Source organism: Bos mutus, chromosome 10, assembly GCF_027580195.1.
Source record: "Bos mutus isolate GX-2022 chromosome 10, NWIPB_WYAK_1.1, whole genome shotgun sequence".
NCBI classification, from domain to species: Eukaryota; Metazoa; Chordata; class Mammalia; order Artiodactyla; family Bovidae; genus Bos; species Bos mutus.
In genome coordinates, this window is record NC_091626.1 from 57298801 (window position 1) to 57319316 (window position 20516).

The window sequence follows — 20516 nt, forward strand, 5'->3', positions numbered from 1 at the left end:
CTTTTCCTATTTGGAACCAGTCTGTTGTTCCATGTCCAGTTCTAACTGTTGCTTCCTGACCTGAATATAGGTTTCTCAAGAGGCAGGTCAGGTGGTCTAGGATTCCCATCTCTTTCCTAATATTCCAGTTTATTGTGATCCACACAGTCAAAGGCTTTGGCATAGTCAATAAAGCAGAAATAGATGTTTTTCTGGAACTCTCTTGCTTTTTTGATGATCCATCGGATGTTGGCAATTTGATCTCTGGTTCCTCTGCCTTTTCTAAAACCAGCTTGAACATCAGGAAGTTCACGGTTCACGTATTGCTAAAGCTTGGCTTGGAGAATTTTGAGCATTACTTTACTAGCGTGTGAGATGAGTGCAATTGTGTGGTAGTTTGAGCATTCTGTGGCATTGCCTTTCTTTGGGATTGGAATGAAAACTGACCTTTTCCAGTCCTGTGGCCACTGCTGAGTTTTCCAAATTTGCTGGCATATTGAGTGTAGCGCTTTCACAGCATCATCTTTCAGGATTTGAAATAGCTCAACTGGAATTCCATCACCTCCACTAGCTTTGTTCGTAGTGATGCTTTCTAAGGCCCACTTGACTTCATGTTCCAGGATGTCTGGCTCTAGGTGAGTGATCACACCATGGTGATTGTCTGGGTCGTGAAGCTCTTTTTTATACAGTTCTGTGTATTCTTGTCACCTGTTCTTAATATCTTCTGCTTCTGTTAGGTCCATACCATTTCTGTCCTTTATCGAGCCCATCTTTGCATGAAATGTTCCCTTGGTGTCTCTAATTTTCTTGAAGAGATCTCTAGTCTTTCCCATTCTGTTGTTTTCCTCTATTTCTTTGCATTGATCTCTTTGCATTGATCTCTGCATTGATCTCTGAGGAAGGCTTTCTTATCTCTTCTTGCTATTTTTTGGAACTCTGCATTCAAAGGTCAGGAGGGGCAGCCGTGAGGAGATACTCCTCATCCAAGGTAAGGAGCAGCAGCTGCGCTTTGCTGGAGCAGCCGTGAAGAGATATCCCATATCCAAGGTAAAAGAAACCCAAATAAGATGGTAGGTGTTCCGAGAGGGCATCAGAGGGCAGACACACTGAAACCATAATCACAGAAAGCTAGCCAATCTGATCACACGGACCACAGCCTAACTCAATGAAACTAAGCCATGCTGTGTGGGGTCATGGTGGAGAAGTCTGACAGAATGTGGTCCACTGGAGAAGGGAATGGCAAACCACTTCAGTATTCTTGCCTTGAGAATCCCATGAACAGTATGAAAAGGCAAAATGATAGGATACTGAAAGAGGAACTCCCCAGGTCGCTAGGTGTCCAATATGCTACTGGAGATCAGTGGAGAAATAACTCCAGAGAGAATGAAGGGATGGAGCCAAAGCAAAAACAATACCCAGTTGTGGATGTAACTGGTGATAGAAGCAAGGTCCAATGCTGTAAAGAGCAGTATTGCATAGGAACCTGGAATGTCAGGTCCATGAATCAAGGCAAATTGAAAGTGGTCAAACAGGAGATGGCAAGAGTAAATGTTGACATTCTAGGAATCAGCGAAGTAAAATGGGCTGGGATGGGTGAATTTAACTCAGATGACCATTATATCTACTACTGTGGGCAGGAATCCCTTAGAAGAAATGGAGTAGCCATCATGGTCAACAAAAGAGTCCGAAATGCAGTACTTGGATGCAATCTCAAAAACAACAGAATGATCTCTGTTCTTTTTCAAGGCAAACCATTCAATATCACGGTAATCCAAGCCTATGCCCCAACCAGTAACACTGAAGAAGCTGAAGTTGAACGGTTCTATAAGACCTTTTAGAACTAACACCCAAAAAAGATATCCTTTTCCTTATAGGGGATTGGAATGCAAAAGTAGGAAGTCAAGAAACACCTGAATTAACAGGCAAATTTGACCTTGGAGTACAGAATGAAGCAGGGCAAAGGCTAATAGAGTTTTGCCCAGAAAACACACTGGTGATAGCAAACACCCTCCTCCAACAACACAAGAGAAGACTCTACACATGCACATCACCAGATGGTCAACACCGAAGTCAGATTGATTATATTCTTTGCAAAGATATAGAAGATAGAGAAGCTCTGTACAGTCAGCAAAATTAAGACCGGGAGCTGACTGTGGCTCAGATCATGAACTCCTTATTGCCAAATTCAGACTTAAATTGAAGAAAGTAGGGAAAACCACTAGACCATTCAGGTATGACCTAAATAAAATTCCTTATGATTATACGGTTGAAGTGAGAAATAGATTTAAGGGACTAGATCTGATAGACAGAGTGCCTGATGAACTATGGACAGAGGTTCATGACATCGTACAGGAGACAGGGATCAAGACCATCCCCATGGAAAAGAAATGCAAAAATGCAAAATGGCTGTCTGAGGAGGCCTTAGAAATAGCTGTGTTATTATTATCAACAAAGAAAGCCACCAAAGAAAAGCCATCAGGAACAACACATATTTTATTAACTAGTTATTAACAGAATAGTGTCCCAAGGTGTGAACCCCACCTTTGTTCAATGTAAGATTTTTCTTATTTGATGAAAGATTTTTAATAAGGAAATGGATACGGTGATGATGAAATTAGTGGCAGAATTTAGATTGAGTTAGTGCAAAATGATGTATTATGCTCTTGTTTCTTCATGAGTCCAACAATACATATATGCAAAGACTATTTTTTCCTATCTTGAAAATGTTCACTTAGCACCAAAAACCCTTCTCCTGACCTATGTCTTACCCTCCCTGCACTTCAAATTTCTTTAAACAGTGACCCACACCTGCTGCTGCAGTTTTCTAGCAGCCAGCCTTTTGTTAACCCACAGCAGTCCGAGAACTCAAAAATACCCTTGAAGGTCATCAGTGACCTTCTAGTTCCTACATTTTCTTGACTTCTGTGGGACTTGTCACCTTGAACCTTTCCCCCCAGAGCCTCTCTGAGATCATCCCTAATGTCTCTTATTCTTCCTCATTCCTTTGTGGGAACCCTCTTCCACTTTCTGGTTCCTAGATATGACCATTGCTTGTGGGTAAATCTTTTGGCACTTTATTATTGGTGAAGAACATTGTGTGACACACCTCAGAATGGATCTTGACACCCCACTGAGTTATAAGCCTTAGTTGAGAATTGCTGACTAGAAGATAAAGTGTTAACCACCCTGCAGGGCTCACCATATACTTGGCCTGTTTTCCAGCCTTTTTACAAATACCAGTTTTGACCTATACAATCCCTTGACCTGTCCCTGGATGAGCCTGTTCACTGGCCTCAGGAAAGCCCCTTATATTGTATCTTCATGACTTTTTTTGGTGCAGAAACACAAGTCGGACTAGAACTCAGCTGTGGGAATTCCTTGGTGGTCCATTGTTTAGGACTCCATGCTTCCATTTCAGGGGGCATGGGTTTAATCCCTGGTCTGGGAACTCAGATCCCGTGAGTCATAAATCACTTAAAAAAAATCTCCACAGCATCTAGCAAAATACATCGCACTTGTTATTTGTATTTAATAACTGGTGAGCAGTACGATAGCCATCAAGTTTATAAAATTGCTCTCTTTGATGAAATTATTTTTGGTAATCTTTGCCAGTATTAAATAATTTGTAATACACAGCTTTTTACTTTAATGCAAAAAATCCATTTCCTGTAATGAGTCACAATCAAACAATTCTGGAAAAACAGATAGTTCTTTGAAATTTATCCTACAGAAATTGTTTGAGCTGGAAAAAAAATAAGATAGGCTTACATCATTGTGCACTGTGTCTCCTCAGGATTCAGAACACGTCACCTGAACAGGGGTAAAAAAAGGTCAGAAGTGGGAAGTCATGGTGCTAATTCAAGGCTACTATGAGACTTCAGGATTCCTATTGAGGAATTCAGAGTTTGAAAGAGCTACAATTAAGTGTCTTCTTACTAATGAATCTTTTAAAATTTTGGATTCTATTTATGCTATTTGATATGATTTTTTAAAAGTCAGAATAAAATGGTGTATATATGTAGCAAGGGCCCTCACTCACCAGGTCCTCTTCTTCTCTACCCTTGAGAGTGATGGAGTCTTGTGGCAAATACAGCAAACAGTTATGCTTCAAAGGCAGCAGAAGTACAAGAGAGAGTTTTCTCTGTTTTATAGATGCTCTACTCTGAGGATTTTAAGGATGCAGCTGCTCTCCCAGGAAGTCAGGAATGGGTGTCCTGCAGCTCTGTATCAAGGGGAAGTGGTAGAATGGAGCTGGGACCAGAGCAGAGAGTGGAACAGTAAGGGGAGAGGGATGAGGCAAAGAGGACTTTCATGTGCTCATCTGAGATGCACACCTTACTACGGTAACCCCATGTGGATAGGCGAGAAACACTTTGAACCTTTCTTGAGACTCTTCATGATGGGCTCTGGGTTTGAATGAGTACTTTCTGATAAGACCTGCACATCTTTCCAGACATAGCAGCCAGTTATGTATGTTTCAAATATATTTTCAGTGGCAAAAACTTAGTGCGAAACTGCGTGATACTGTTATGACCATGACATAGCATTGAATTCCATATGTATTTACTGAGTGCATACCATGTGCCAAACAGTGGGAATCAAAGGGAAAAAAGGGAAGAATAATCACTGAGCTAAAGGGATGCTCCTAGGTCAGATCTTCACACCACAGGTCTCAAGGTCATGCACTCTCCTTATGGCAATGGCAGTTTCAAGGGTGTCTGTTGTTATTTGACTGGTGTGTCTCTTGCTGTAGGCTCTATGAGAACAGAAATCTGTTTCTCTTTTTCTTCTTCACCATTATGTACTAGGGCTAACTAAGCACAGTTTCCAGCATTTGACAAGCATCCAATAAACATTGTTCCCTGAACGTTATGGAGGCATTAACCCTTTATGGGGGTATTATTCCGTTTTATACGTAAGGAAACGGAATATCAAAGACTACACAGAAATCACTGCTGGAGAGAGGATTCCATAATAGCCCAGCCTGACTCCACAGCCCAGGGTCTGTCTGCCAAGTCCTACTCCTTTCCCTGGATTGGAGAGGCTGCGACTGGTGGGGTAGACGGTTAGGAACACCTGTACTGGGTAAATACTAGCGACGCGAAAGAGAGGTGAACCGGAGGTGGCGAGGCGGGCATAGGTGGGGGTCCCCAACTCTGCTACATCCCGCCCACAGACAGGAAGCAAAATTCTGAGTGGATCGGCTTGTGCATCCTTCTCAGAATCCACATTGAGAGGAAGGTGGAAAGAGTTAGGACGCTCTGGGAAGGAGATGAGGTAGAAAGGAGGAGGAAGGGAGGTGAAGAAGTCGGGTAGTGACAGATCTTTTTTGCGCTCGCGTCTGCTGCAATGAGACACCACCCCTGGTCCCAGTGGTGAGTGTCAAGGTGATTCATTAAGATGTCACTTGGCCGCCTCGAGGGTTACTTAGCTCCCCTGCACAGGTGGGGCGTCAACGCACAAGCTGTTTCCCAGACAGTGGCCTCGTAAAATAACTTCTCCCCAATGTGGAAGAAAGAGGGTGGGGGGAGATAATAACGCTTGGTTGTGGGAAAGAGGTTTGGTAAAGGGACGTGAGGGCTCTGAAGAGAAGTACAGTGCAGCCACCACGGCTATTATCTTAATCAGGCACCATTTCAACACCTCTGCCTTCAAATCAAGCAGCCCTACAACAGGATTTATTTTCCAATAAGCGAAATCCCCGCCCGCCGACTCGGAGTCGCTGGGCTGCGAGCTGGGTGGGAAACAGCAGCCGGAGGAGAGGCTATTTTGGGTGTGGGAACGCGGAGGGAGGAGGGGCGGCGCCGCGGGGCCGGGCGCGGGCGCGGGGAAAGCCTCCAGCTCGGGCTGCCACGGCAACCGCGTCCAGGCAACGCGCCCGGAAGCCGCTCGGGCGGCGCGCGGCGGCTCGCGCCCCCCGGGAGCCGCGAACCCGGCCGGGCCGCGCGCCGGGCCAGGCGGCAGGCGCGCGCTGATTGGACGGCGCTCCCCGCGGCGCGGGCCCGCAGCCGGGCGCCCCGCACAGCCCGCGCCAGCGGCCGCCGCACCCAGCCGAGCCGGCGAGGACATGGGCAGCCGCGGCGCGCCCGCCCCCCGCGCCGGTGAGTGCGGCGTCCCGGATCCCCGCCCCGGCCTCCTCCCGTCCCCCGTGGCGGGAGCGCCCGGGGCCAGCCGGTGACCTTGGGACGGCCCCCGGGGTGAGGTGGGCCAGGCTTAGGGGAGAGAGAGCTGAGTGTGGCCCATGTGACTTGCTGCCGGCGAGAGGGTTAACTGCATGCTGACGCGAAGGGATGAAGTTGGGCATCGAGCACGACTGGCATTGCATTTTTGCGGGGGCCGGGGGAGGTTGCATGCTGGCACACCAGCAGAAGCCCCGAGGGACTGTTTGGGGGAGCTGGGGTGGAGCACACATTTCCAGGGGGCAGTGTTCCCAGTCAGCTGTCCCGCTACTCAGAGCTGAGTGACCTTCGGTGGATTCATCTCTCTGCCCCCTCCCCACCCTTCTCTCATCTTTAAAAGGAGGGGCTCGGGTTCTTTGCAGTTCCGGGGTGCTGCCATGGTACTGTGAGCTGAGAAGGGTCCCCCAAGTACTGCAGGTGCCGGACATACAAGCCTTAGCCACGTTAGTTCTACCAGGAGTTTCCATTAATTTGCTCTCAAAGTGGTAAGGTATGTTATCGTTTTGTGAAAGATTGTGGAGAGAAAGCAGTGGCTTGATTAGAGAGTGGTTTCTCGTGATGCACAGGTAGCCTCTTGGGTGCTCTAAAGTCGTGAAGAAAATCAGGGTTAAAGCTCCTAGGTTCTTGTTTCCTGTAGTTAATCTAATAGGAAAGTTTGTATTTGAACAGGTAGAATCAAAACCCAATAGTGGCAGGCAGCAGCAAATTAAGTGAGTCATTTCTTCAGTATGCACGAGGTTGTGTGTGTGCGCGCGCGTGCTTGTGTGGCTGCGCTCACGCCCTCATCTTAAAGTCTGTGTGTCAGTGTCAGAAATTATTTCATAGGAGTAAGCAGAAATAATGCTCGAATGATTTGAATCCACGAAAGTGCAGCTCTCTGAGAAGCAGGGATGAACGTTTGCTGCTTGTTCTTTAAATGAGTTGGGTCTGTGAAGGTAACTCAGCTTTTACTGAGAAACCTCCCTAAGCATTTGCCCACTGGGGTATGTGGGGGGTGGGTGGGTAGTAGTGCTTCTGAGACTCAGTCAGTTGTATCACCTCTTCTGTCCTTGACGTTGTCTGGGGCCCGTTTCTATATTCTCAGTTCATGAATTTCTCTCTTCCTGGGAGAGGGAAGGGAGGCAATGCTCTGTCCGGCTTTCTGCTCCAAAGCAAACCTTGATACTCCTTCCAGTGTGATTTCATCTGTATAAAAATGTGGTTTGGGAAGACACATTTTTCAATGTTAATGAATAAGCTTCTCCAAACTTGTTTACCCGAAGGTTTAATAATCTTAAATGGTTTACATATTAGAAATCTGATAACATTCAGATACCAAATCATTACTGCCCAAGAATACCGCCACTAAGCCCTAGGAATCCTTTAATGAATCACACCTCATTACCCTTGGATCCCTTAGTAACAAACTATTCAGCCTCCTGTCCTGTAGGCTGCTCGCCTGTGTGCTCCAGCCTGCCTTTCAGTCTCTTGTTTTTGTACCTCCTGCAGCCACTTGCCTTTGTGGTCATTTTGCTGCAGCTGAGTCCATCTCCTGTCCCTTCCCTAGCTCCAGAGGCTGAGTGAACAAGTTCCCTCAGAACATCCCTCTCTCATCTCACTGGTGCAAGGATTGGGTTTTCTCTCGCTTCCCAGTGCCGCCTCCAAACCATTAACCCATCCCTAACAGTCTTCTCTACAGTTCTTGCCATCTGCTTGTGCTCCAAACCCTCCTTCTTATTGTCTGAGACAGTGCTTGCCCAACCTAGTGGCTCTTCAGAATCACCTGGAGCACTTTGAAAAACATGGCGCTTCAGACTCTCCCAAACATACCGCATTAGAATCATCAAGGTTGCTGCTGCTGCTGCTGCTAAGTCACTTCAGTCGTGTCCGACTCTGTGCGACCCCATAGACGGCAGCCCACCAGGCTCCCCCATCCCTGGGATTCTCAAAGCAAGAACACTGGAGTTCTTGGAGCTGGTGGGAGTGGGGGTTGGAGAACAGGAATGAGGCAGTCTGTGCTTTGGGAAAACTGGCAGAACAGGTCTTCAGATATTTTCAGGAACTGATTTTATGAATCCAATCCTTGCATCTCCTTGTATCCCTTCATGGTGACATCAGTTCCTTGTGACTAGCAGAAAACCTTTGCAAAGATAAGTTCTTGTTTGTGTGAACTCCTCCTTTTCCAAAAAGTGAACTGATGTGCCAGTTGCTCATCGGGTCCAACTCTTTGTGACCCCATGGACTGTAGCCTGCAAAACTCTTCTGTTCATGGGATTCTTCAAGCAAAAATACTGGAGTGGGTTGCCATTTCCTTCTCCAAGTGATCTTCCCGACCTAGGGATCGAACCCGGGTCTTCCCGCATTGCAGGCAGATGCTTTACCTTCTGAACTGCCAGGGACGCTTCACCAAAGTCACATGTATTGACCTTCTTCTACTACCTCTTTGGAATAGTTTCTCAAAGCTATCTGAGGTGCTGCCCTGCTGGCTGCAGTCCTCTTTCTGTGCCAAATAAAACTTAACTCGAAACTCTCACATTGTACATTTTTTCTAAGTCGACAGAATCATTTCATTTGATGCTACAAAAAAAATTAATAAACAAACATGATTAACTAACTTGGTTCTCTTTTCTACCTTGTCTCTTGCGGATGATTTTGGTGTTTATGTTGAGGTTCTATTAATTCACTGAGTTCTTGAAGGTCATTCCTATCAACTCCTGTGGCTTTAGTTTCCACATCAATGCCTCACTTCTTGGACTTGTGTAGTCATGGGAATTTTTTCCACTTTCAAGATCTGGATGTCAGTTTTCTTGGCTGATTTTTCCCACCTACTACACCAGACTAACCATCACTGAGGACTCTGGTCCCTTAGTCACTTGGTGTTCCAATCCTTTTATGGCTCTCTTTCTCTATTTGGAGGATATACTATCCAGCCATTTTGGTTTTGTCTGGAATCCCAAATCCTTTGTCTTAACATGTTGGGCTTCTCATATTCCAGTCGTCAGTCCAAAATCACCCTCAACATCTGCTTTTTCTTCTCCCAGTCTGCCATGTTATCTGCCAAGTTATCACAAAGACCTTTCCACTGGTTCCACTGCAGATTTATGCTAGCTCTAATTTCACTAGGTCTTACTTTTCTGTTAAAAAAGAAATCCATCTTTTATGAAATCCAAGCTGCATTTCTTTAGAGGTGATGCCAAACTTTTCCATTCCTTAAACATCCAGTCAATTTCCTTCTTTTTTTTTTTTTTATTGATGAGATTAAGGATGTTTACATTGGAGCTAACTGCCCTTTGCTTTAATGTAAGTTTCCACTGTACCCTCTTCACTACCCCAAGCGTTTTTTTTAAAATATATATATATTAGTTATTTATTTGGCTGCATCAGGTCTTAGTGAAGCATGCAGGATCTTTTAATTGAGGCATGTGGGATTTAGTTCCCTGAGCTGAGCCCCCTGCACTGGGAGCTTGAAGTCTTAGCTGCTGGACCACCGGGGAAGTCCTTAAACATTCTTTCTTAATTCTTCTTTGACCTTCTTTATTTTCTTCATCCGACGAAGAAAATGTCTGTCAGTCCCTTACCCAAGATTAACTTGAGCACTCTGCATGCTGTATCCTGTGGACTTTGCCTGTTTCTTCTGCCTCTTTTGGGAACTTGCTCCATTTGTTATTCCCTTTCTCTAATTTCTTTGGTCCCTCCTTCGTCCCAGCCTTCGAGCTCCGCTTTTAGCCAGATTTTGCTCAGCTCCCCCAGATGCCTTCAGACTTCCATTTCCAGCCATGCCTTCTGAATTTCATTCAGAATTTTTTAAAAAGAATTTCATTTATTTATTTTTAGCTGTGCTGGTTCTTCCTTGCTGCATGATCTTTTCCCAGGTTGCGGAGATCGAGGGCTACTCTCTAGCTGCGGTGCATGGGCTTCTCATTGTGGTGGCTACTCTTGTTGTGGAGCAACAGGCTCTAGGGCGTGTGGACTTCAGCAGTTGTGACTCTCAGACTCTAGAGCACGGGCTCAGGAGTTGTGGTGCACAGTCTTAATTGCCTGCGGCATGTGGAATCTTCCCAGATCAGGGATCGAACCCGTGTCTCCTGCATTGGCAGGTGGATTCTTTACCACTGAGCTGCCAGGGAAGCCCCATTCAGAATATAACACCCAGAAACCCAGCTATTTTGTCTCTAAAGAGCTCTTCCTCCTAGCTTCCTTAATCTTTTTTCCCTTTTTAACTTTTTATTTTGAAATAATTCAGATTTACAGAAAAGTTGCAAGAATGATTTAAATAATTCCTGTATACTTTTCATCCAAATTCTATAAATATAACTGTTTACCACACTTGCTTTTTCTTTCTCACACATTCACTCTCTCTCTACACACACACACGCACACATCATGCACAGACTCGCACATATATATTTGTCATTTTTCCTGAAACTTCAGAGTAAGTTATAGACATGATGCCCCTTTACCTCCCTCTCCAGTATGTCAGTGTATAGTTCCTTAAAAGAGAGACATTTTCTGATATAACAAGCAGCAGAATCAGTACATTAACATCGATTCTATTGGTACTGTTATCTATTCTATAGACCATATTCAAGTGTCACCAAAAGTCCTAGTAACATGTTTTAGAGCAAAAGAAGGGGAAAAATCTTTAAAAAACAAAACAAAACAAAACACAAAAGCCTCCTACTTGTCCAGGATCCATTCCAGACCTTGTGCTTTTCTAGTTGCCTTGTTCACTGCCTTTATTCTGGAAAGTCCTCAGTCATTCTCTTGTCTTCCATGATCTCAGCACTTAGGAAGGGCGAGGCTGGTGGTTTTGTAGAATACCCTTTAACTTGGGTTTGGAGTTCTCTTGGGGTAGATCCAGGTTATCCATCATTAGGGAAGCCTCCTAAAGGGAGATCCCATCTCCCTCTTGGTGCACTGACACGATTTACATGCTGTTTTATGCTCTCTGGGACCTGCTTTTGCTCTCTTGGGTTATTCTGACTTTGCTACTCTTCACACCCCTACATCCAACCGGTTGCTGAGTGTTGCAGTGCTCCCTGCACCGTCTCCCTTAGGACGTCCCTTCCTTTCCATTCCTCCTTTCTGTCCTGTTGTGGAGTCAAGGCCTCTGTACGTGGTCCTGGTAACTGTTTATCGTGGCTTACCACCAGGAGCCCCTGTACATGGCAGTTTTCAGCAGTCAGTATGTCCTCTGCTCTGTCCTCCCTCCACCTTTTCTCAACCTGTCCAGCCTTTACTTGACCCACCTCTTTGAATATCCCACTCACATGCCTGATTCTCAACTGCACTTCTGGCTGGCCCAGTTCAAACCCATCCTGCCTCTTGCCTGGAGGCAGCCCCACCCCTCAGCTAGTGAGAGTCTCTTCACTCCTGCACGGTGGCTTGTCTGTTCTAGTTCCCTGTTGAAGCGAAGCTCTTGAGTGCGGGGGCTGTGTCTTATTCAGCACTGCAGAGGCTCAATGAGTATTTGTTGACTGGACTAACTGACTTGATTAAAATCATTAAGCAAAGGCGCAGGCTGACCTTAGAGTTATCTGCCATGTGGTACATGGTGGTGGGTGTGAAACCTGTGCTTTACTCCAGGAGTCAGGTGGGTGTGGGCTCAAAATAAGGCCTCTTAGCAAAATGATACGTAATTCAGAAAGGTATTTCCATGTTGTAAGTGGAGTAAATGATTCTCTGCCGATGACATCTTAACTTCGCATCTACGTGTCAAGACAAAGAGAGGGCAGATTGGCTTGAAAAAGAGTAGAGAAACCTACTAGCATATTAAAAATGGCCCATCGATTTCTTCACACCCCAAGTGAGCAGCTGAATGTGTGAGGAGCAGTTTCTCAGGCTCACATCCTCCCTCGAGCCCTGGAACCACCTGTTCTCTCCTCCCCATTGTCTGGCCTTCTCCCCTGCTCCCGTCAGCACTGCCTTTCTCCCTCCACACTCCCTTCACTGTCTCCTCTTCCTTATTTCACTCTTTCTGCCTATTCCTATCTCTTAATAAATCCGTGTTCTTCCCTCTTTCTAGTTTGATGATTTTATTTTTTGACTTCTTGGATACCGTTTGACATTCTGTGGGTTTTTAACATAAAAACAGGTGAAAAAGGATAAAACAATTTGGCTTTGTATTTCAGTGGGGTTTTTTTTTTTTTTTTTTTGATCCCCTCCCCTCCAAGGGCCAGGCTTCCCAGGTGGCACAGTGGCAAAGAATCCACCTGCCAATGTAGGAGAGCCGGGTTCTTCCCCTGGGTAAGGGAGATCCTGTGGAGCAGGAAATGGCCACTCAGTCCAGTATTCTTGCCTGGGAAATCCCATGGACAGAGAAGCCTGGCAGGCTACAGTCTATGGGGTCACAAAGAGTCGGACATGATTGAGCACACACATACTCCCAAGCATCAGTAGTTCTTGGTATTTAAAAATGTAGTTATCAGTGATAATGAAATTTTGTTTTTTCTTTGCCACACAGAATGTGGGATCTTAGTTCTCCCAACAGGAATCAAACCTGTGCCCTTGAAGTGGAGGCATGGAGTCTTAACCACTGGACTGCCAGCAAAGTTCTGAAATTGGTTTATTTGATTATCTTTCTGCTACAGCAAGAAAATTACCAGGAACATACTGGTTGATAAACATCGAAAGACCTGAAGTTTTCAGTCTCTGTTAAGGCAAAATTGGTATTTGTGGATCTGATTGCAGGATGGTGAGTTGTCGAGGTTACTGGAACCACAGTATTCCTTCTCATGATGTACCTCATTGCCTGGCTGTGGTCAGCCTTTTTTCTGTCCTAAGAATGCTTTTGTGTGGATGACGTCTTTGGACAGAGTAGCTACAGAAGTGAAGGCAAAAGATTCTGCTGCTTGACTGAGTGGGGCTGGGAATAACAGGCGTGTTTATGTGGGAGAGAATGAGTAGGGTTGCTTTTGCACTATGAAATTCTTAAAATTGTTTTACCAGGAAGATGTTATTCAGAAACCTCTGGTGCCTTCAGTTCGTTTTTTGTTTATTTCAGATTTCTTTTTTTCCCCCTGGTTTTAATTATCTCTAGAAGAGCTCAGGAGGCCTCCCATACTCTCTCTAAAATAGTTATAATATTAATGTGCTGAACTCAAGTCATTCCTCCAAATAAAAGAGTCTCTCACAGACCCCTGTGTTCAGCAGAGAAGTCCAGCCCCTCCCCGCTGTGTGTGAGGAAAAGGGCAGAGACCGGAGGCTGGATCTTTCTTCCCATCCCCAATCTTTAGCTTTTCAGCCAGAGATTCGTGTCGGGTAGAACCCCAGAGTCACGACTAGCGTTGTGTCTGTGTGAGTATAAAGTATAGACTCATGATGCCTTCCCTTCTTCTGTTTGATCCTGGATGCATTGGAGGTGGAGGTGGTTTAGGAGGGAGAGAGTTTACGCTGGTTTTTAATAATACTTTTTCTGTTCTAGCTGGTGCCTTTGGCAGATTCCCTTTTTAACACCCGGTAATGTGTCTTCTCTAATGCCTTCTTTAATGCTAGAAAGAAAAGTTGCCAAATATAGCTGTTGATCATACTAAAACACCTGAAAGGTAATACGAACACACTTGTGGTGTGGGTGTGGGCACGGGCATGGGTGAGAGCCCGTCCCAGTGCAGGGGACCCTGAAGCAGCCTGCCGAGCTCACAGCTGGAAGGGACCTTGAGTCAGCAATTGATGTGTCACTTGGGCAGGGCCACCAACTAATTAGAACCATAGGCCTTACCAAGGAAGAACGAGCAAATGAAGAAATGTTTATCAGCGTCTGTGTAGGGACACTGTACTGGGCTTCCGGGGCTTACAGACTCACGGGGTATGTAGTCTTTGCTGCCCCCCAGCAGCTCAGCTGGGGAGACAGAATCCAGGAGAAGTTCAAATAACAATAGAAGATTTAAATAGCATTTCAAAATAGCTGTTATTAATAGATGGGAACAGAAACCAATCTGTTTTTGCAGGGGTTCTCCTAAAATTGTTAGCATCATTTTAAGCTGTGCAGAGTGGATTAGAGCAGCATTGTGGCCATTCCTTGGGTTCCAGGGGTCCTGGTGATTTCAGTTTCCACTCATGAATCCCTCTGGGCCTGCCAGAGTCACATGTGTGCTGCATATTTACGGGAGCCCACCAGTTATGCAGTGGTCCCTGACTTGACCGGAAGGCCACTGTAAATACTTTGAACATTTTGAAGTTCGTTTTTGCAGGGGTCAGAAATACAGCCACGCTTTACCTTTCCAGTCTCAACAGAATTCTGGTGAATGCATTAGCGTGGAGGGGAAAGGAAAGAATTCTTGCAAAGTGAAATCAAGGCCATTTGCACAAAAGCAATTGGAAATATCTGTCTTGGGACCCTGTGGCATAGTTGGGTGGGAGGGAAATCTCACACTCTCCCTGGAGCCTAATGCATTTGGAACGCTGTGCTGCTGTCTCTTACTGGTCAGCCCAGAGCCTGAAATAAGGGTGATCAGGGGCTCCATGAGGGCTTTAATGAGGGTCCTGGGCGCAAGTCTCATTTGGTGCCCACAGGTGTGTGCTAAGTCACTTCAGTTGTGTCCAACTCTTTGCGATCCCATGGACTGTAGCCTGCCAGGCTCCTCTCCTGGGATTCTCCAGGCAAGAATACTGGAGTGGATTGCCATTTCCTTCTCCAGGGAATCTTCCCACCCCAGGAATTGAGCCACGTCTCTTTAAGTCTCCTGCATTGGCCCACAGGGAACAGGTGCAAATTAGCAAACTGGGAATTGTTCAGCTGATACAGAATTTCAGTTTTAGAAGATGAAAAATTTCTAGAGATCTGTTGCACTGTGTGAATAGTTAACACTGTGTTGTAAACTTACAAATGTTTAAGGTAAATTTTTTTTACATGTTTTTAACCACAGTAAAAATTGAACAGTAAACTTACTTTAACTGAACCATTTTGTCTTTTAAATCCAGGATCAGGTGTGTTTCCTTGGTTTTGATAGCTAGAAATGGGCAATTTCTGCAGTTTTTGTTTGTGTGTCTTCTCTTGGTTCATTCTTTTATGCAATAAATTTTTACTTAAAGTTTTGTCTTGAAAATAGCATACTCATTGAAGTATTTTGAAAAGAAGGAAAAGTAGAATAGAAATGTATCCAGTGCCATTGTTTATATATTGATTTATTTCTTTCCACTATTTAAAAAAAAAACAACAACATTATTGTAATAGGACTTCTAACTTGAACCCCTGCCACAGTCTCCAGAATGGCTGAGGGATTTCTGGGTTGCTGGGGTAATGTGCTGTTGAAAAAAATGTTAGGCTGTGCCAGGTAAGCTTCATTTGCCATTGACCTAATGTGTCCAAAGAGGGACGTTTTGGTATGAGAATGCCCAGCATCCTAGAGGGAGAAGGCGATGGCACCCTACTCCAGTACTCTTGCCAGGAAAATCCTATGGATGGAGGAGCCTGGTAGGCTGCAGTCCATGGCATCGCTCGGAGTCGGACACGACTTAAGTGACTTAGCAGCAGCATCCTAGAGGCTGTGTAGGGCTTTATGATGGGCTTCCCAGGTGGCACTAGTGGTAAAGAACCCACCAGCCAATGCAGGAGGTGTTGGAAACACATGTTCAATCCCTGGTTGGGAAGATCCCCTGGAGGAGGGTATGGCAACCCACTCCAGTATTCTTGCCTGGAGAATCCTTGGACAGAGGAGCCTGGTGAGCTATATTCCATAGGGTTGCAAAGAGTCAGACACTATTGAAGTGACTTAGCATTCACACATGCAAGGCCTTATAACATTCCATCCTTTGTGGCTTACCCAGATTTCCCCCTGATCCACCTCATAACCATAATGCATCTACCTCCCAAAGTATGCCAACCCAGTATATTTTAGTAAAGATGCTCATTTCTTCTCCAAAATTCTGACCAGGTGTTGGGAGAGGGAAACTGCCTGTCTTTAAGTAGGAGACAAGGGGTGCTTATTTGTGCACATAATTCAGAGACATTCCCCCAGTCTGCACCGTGTCTTAATTTATGGAAAGCTCTTTGACTTTCTTATCAATCTGGATACTTTGGCTTTGAAAGTCATCATCTGTGGCCTCAGTTGCACAGCCCTCTTCCTCTTCCTTTTACTGAAAACACATCATTTGCTCAGATATGGGCTCTTCACACCACAGAACAATATTAATGATTTGGCACAGAGTAGGGTGGGTTGGGAAAGCAGCCCCAAGTCACAGGAGCAGGCAAGCATGCAGAGAGGGGCCCAGAGGTGTCCGATGGGAGAGGGATGGAGGCAGGTGAGGGTGGCCTATGCACCCGGAGGGGCAGTAGGTGTCTTGTCCTTGATGACTCATCCATCTCTCCTGGCCCCAGGTTGGGCGAGTGCCCCACCTTGGAGAGGTAGAGGAGAGGGAGGTGGCAGAGGTAGAACTTAAAAATTTATGGGGTCACCTAAATTGTGGTGCCATGGAGTAAAGCTCTGTTTCCAGGCCCTGGTTATGGTTTTATATAGTATTGAAAATCCATTTTCAAATCTTGTTCTTTAAAAAAAAAAAAACCCTAACATGATAGATAGTAAATCTTTTCCATGTTACTTCATACTCTTTATAACCATTATTTTAAATAGCTATAGATATCCTTTGAGTGGATGTGCCATGTTTTAATTTTCATTTCAGTTCAGTTGCTCAGTGGTGTCTGACTCTTTGCAACCCCATGGACTGCAGCATGCCAGGCTTCCCTGTCCATCACCAACTCCCAGAGCTTGCTCAACCTCATGTCCATCGAGTCAGTGATGCCATCCAACCATCTTATCCTCTGTCATCCCCTTCTCCTCCTGCCTTCAATCTTTTCCAGCATCAGTCTTTTCCAGTGAGTTAGTCCTTCACATCAGGTGGCCAAAGTATTGGAGCTTAAGCTTCAGCATCAGTCCTTCCAATGAATATTCAGGACTGAGTTCCTTTAGGATTGACTGGTTGGATCTCCTTGCAGTTCAAGGGACTTTCAAGAGTCTTCTCCAACACCACAGTTCATTTTAATTTACTACTCTTTTATTGGTGGACATTTAACCAATAGGTGTTTATAGAGATGTTAACGTCTAGATGAGATCACATATTAAGTATGGAAACAGGCATGAAGGGTAGAGATTTGATGGAGATTAGTTACTATTGCCTTGTAATTCTAATCTGGTGTTCCCAGAATGTACAGGGCAAGTTTGAGTTCTGTGCATGTCCTTGAAGGACTAACAGTTTGACTCCCTTCAAGCTCATGATCTTCACAGATTTGTGTTTTTTTTTAAGGTGGGGACAGGAGGAACTACTTTCTTTTTCAGTGATATAATGACAAATAAATTGAAAAAGTAAAGTGTTATACGTTGAGTTGAAGCCTCCTGTAGTCCTCTGTTTCCCACTGAGAGATGAATATGACCCTGATTTGGTGTTGGTCATTTCCTTGTTCATCTTTAGATATTATAGATTTGGCAGGTTAATAAGCACATTTTAAACCTTTATGATGTCATAAATGTCAGCCTTTAAAATGTCATCATCGTGTCCATATCCTTCTTCAGCTTGCTTTTTTACTTAGTATGTGAGATTCATTCATTTTGGACTTGACATTTTGATCCAATTTTTCCACAGCTACTAGTTCTTTCATTTCATGACTGTCACAGTTTATCCATCCATTTGCCTAATGATGGGTGTTCAGTTCCCCTCTCTGCCCACTTTTTTGCTCTTAGAAGACAGTGCTGCCTTAAGTATTCTTCTAAAGGTCTCCTGTGGACGTGTGTGAGAAGCTTTTGGGGCAGTTCTTGGCAGTGGAATTGTTGGGCCATGAGGCTTGTGTATCTTCAGCTTTCCTAGATCTTGAAGGTTGCTTTCCAAAGTCATGGTACTGACTCTCATTCCCAGCTGGTGTTCCCATTGTCCCTAGGGTCCCCTGTGTTCCTGTTCACACTCACCTGCCAATCTGATGGGATAAATTGGTATTTCTTGTGTTTTTATCTTTTGCAGCAAGCTAGATTTATTTCATAATTTGCTTTTACTGGCCACAGCAGAGCCAATGTTAGGGAAAAAAAACCTGTTAAAATCTTATTCTTTCTACAGTATCCGTTTGAGATTTTTCTAAGCAAGGAAGCCATTTAGAAATCTATAAAGAGACTTAAATGTTAGATTATGACATAGTTATTCTCTTCCCAGTAAGCAGAACCACACCCTGTATAATTTGGTGTCATAATCCCAGGTGACTACACCTGCTGGCGGAGACCAGGTAATTGCCACTCAGCTGGTCTCTGCTGTAGTCTGTTGGTTAAGAGCAAGTCCCAGGTTCCTCCACACTCAGGGAAGGGTTTACACTGGTATGAATTCCTGAGAGTGAGGAGCGTGGGGGCCACCTACATAGAAGCCTGGCTTTCACAATAGGTAGTACGTTGTGATCACCATGTTTCAGCATCGTGGTTTAAATAGTCATCCCTGTTAGGACAGTCAGAGACGTTCAGATTTCAGAAGACTGACTTACCCAAGTCCAAGTCTCATCAAGGGTGTCATTTCAGAGTAGTAATTCATAAGAGTAGCTGGCTGTTAGCCTGGGCCTCGAGTTTGCTGATTCCTGTGTCTTCTCCTTTTATGCACATCCGCACTGGAAACTAGATGATGTGCTTGAGGAGTGTGGGCTCAGGGCAGGAGGAGTGAGCAGGATCTTCTTAGTGGTCCGTGTCACTGAGCCCTGAGAGCTTAATGCATCCCTCTCCATAATAAGGTTCTTCCTGCTGCCCCAGGTTCTTGGAAACACTGATCAGTTTTGCCTCTCCGTACTCTGCTTTTCCTAAACACGCTGTATGTCCCATCTCCCTTTCTGGTTGCACATTCCTTCTTTTGTCAGAATATAATTTAATTGATTAAATTCAGCATTTTGAAATGACTTTGTTTTAGTCCTCTATCCTTGAGATTGATTCATCCAGCAAACACTTATTGATCAGCTAGACGCCAGGTGCTGGGAATTGAGCTGTGGACAGTACAGCTTCCCATGGAGCTCACAGCATAGAGCCGAAGACTGACAGTGAGCCAGTGATCACAGGTGTGGTGACTGCCATGTTTCACTTGTAAGCATTGGCAGGATCTTGGGTTGTTCTGACAGGTCTGCTGACTTCATCCCTTCTTGATTCTTTAGGTTTCATGGTCAGTCTCATCCAAACTTCAGTTTTGGAAATAGCTTGCAATTTGCCCCACTGACTTTTTAATACTACCTGTGTTATTTCATAGAACAAAGGGAAAATAAGAGACCAAAAAGTTGAACCAAACCCTAATTATAAATAGTATTTCAGTGTAAATACCATCAGCCAGGAGCTGCCTAACAGTGACAGTATGTCCATTTAATGGAATATTATACAGGCATTAGAAATTGTGATATGTATCTTCATATATTGATAGAAAAATGTTCAGGATATAACATCATTTAGGAAATGCAGGGTACTTATAGTAAGTATAGAGTAGGATGTTGTTTTTTTCAAAAAGGAAAAATTATATATATCCTGAAAAGAGATCTCAAAAAAAGGTAAACTGATATAAACATCAACACTTACTGAGTGGTGATTTTCAATTTGTTCTTCATGCATTTATGTAGAGCCTAAATTTAAAAATTACTTTATTAACCATGAAAAGCATTTTTTCACGTTAAGAAAAGGTGTTCTTTAAAATGTTCCAAATTTCTTCATACAAAGTACGTGTGTTGCAAGGCATTTTTGTGTGTGTGTGTGTGTGTGTGTTGCTCTGGTTTTGAAAGTACAAGTGATAGTGTGGTGTCAGTCCAGCAGTAACCTCAGTGTATATTTGTGCCAGGAGAAACAGCTTTGGCCAAATGAAAGAGTGATAGCAAGTACCTAATGATTTCCCCCACTAGCTCCCCACAATGAACAGCGTCACTTTAAGCAAATGAATACTATTTGCTGAACTTTTTATATGTTTTAGTTTTAAAGGTAGATATATTTTCTATCAGATGTGATGAAGGGATATTAACTATGGGAGAGAAAGGAAGTGCCTTTTCTGGAAGCATATCAAGTGCCCTGAGGCCAGACTGTTCCGGACACCCTGCCACCTCCTTGTGGATGATGCCTGCTGATGAAGAGGCAGGGCCCTTAGGCCCAGATCCCTGCTGTCTTCCTTCCTGTGATGTCAAACCAGTTGCTGAACATTTGTAAATCTCAGTTTCCTCTCGTTAAATGGAGGTGATAAGATCAGTCCCTTCACGAATGATTGTGAGGATGAATTTCATTAATGTCCATAAACACGCTGCTTGAGTGCCTGACTAGGGGTCAACACCCCAAAAAGGGAGCAGCTGTTAGTTCTGTGTCCCCAACCCGGTAAGTTGAGGCCAGTCTGCTAGGATCATACAGTTACTGGGGGAGCCAGGCTCCAAGTAAGGACCATGCTGATCCCATCACCCTTGTC

General features: G+C 44.6%; 1 protein-coding gene across 2 annotated transcripts in view; it reads left to right on the forward strand.

Annotated features, from left to right (window-relative positions):
- Nucleotides 1-5890: 5890 nt before the first annotated feature.
- FAM81A (family with sequence similarity 81 member A) overlaps nt 5891-20516 on the forward strand; it is an 85302-nt gene continuing 70676 nt past the window's right edge. The window contains exon 1 of one of the 2 annotated variants that reach the window (XM_070377992.1): nt 5891-6080. The gene's annotated coding sequence lies outside the window, so the exon portion shown is untranslated. The remainder of the gene's footprint in view (nt 6081-20516) is intronic. The other variant, XM_070377993.1, reaches the window with a different exon arrangement.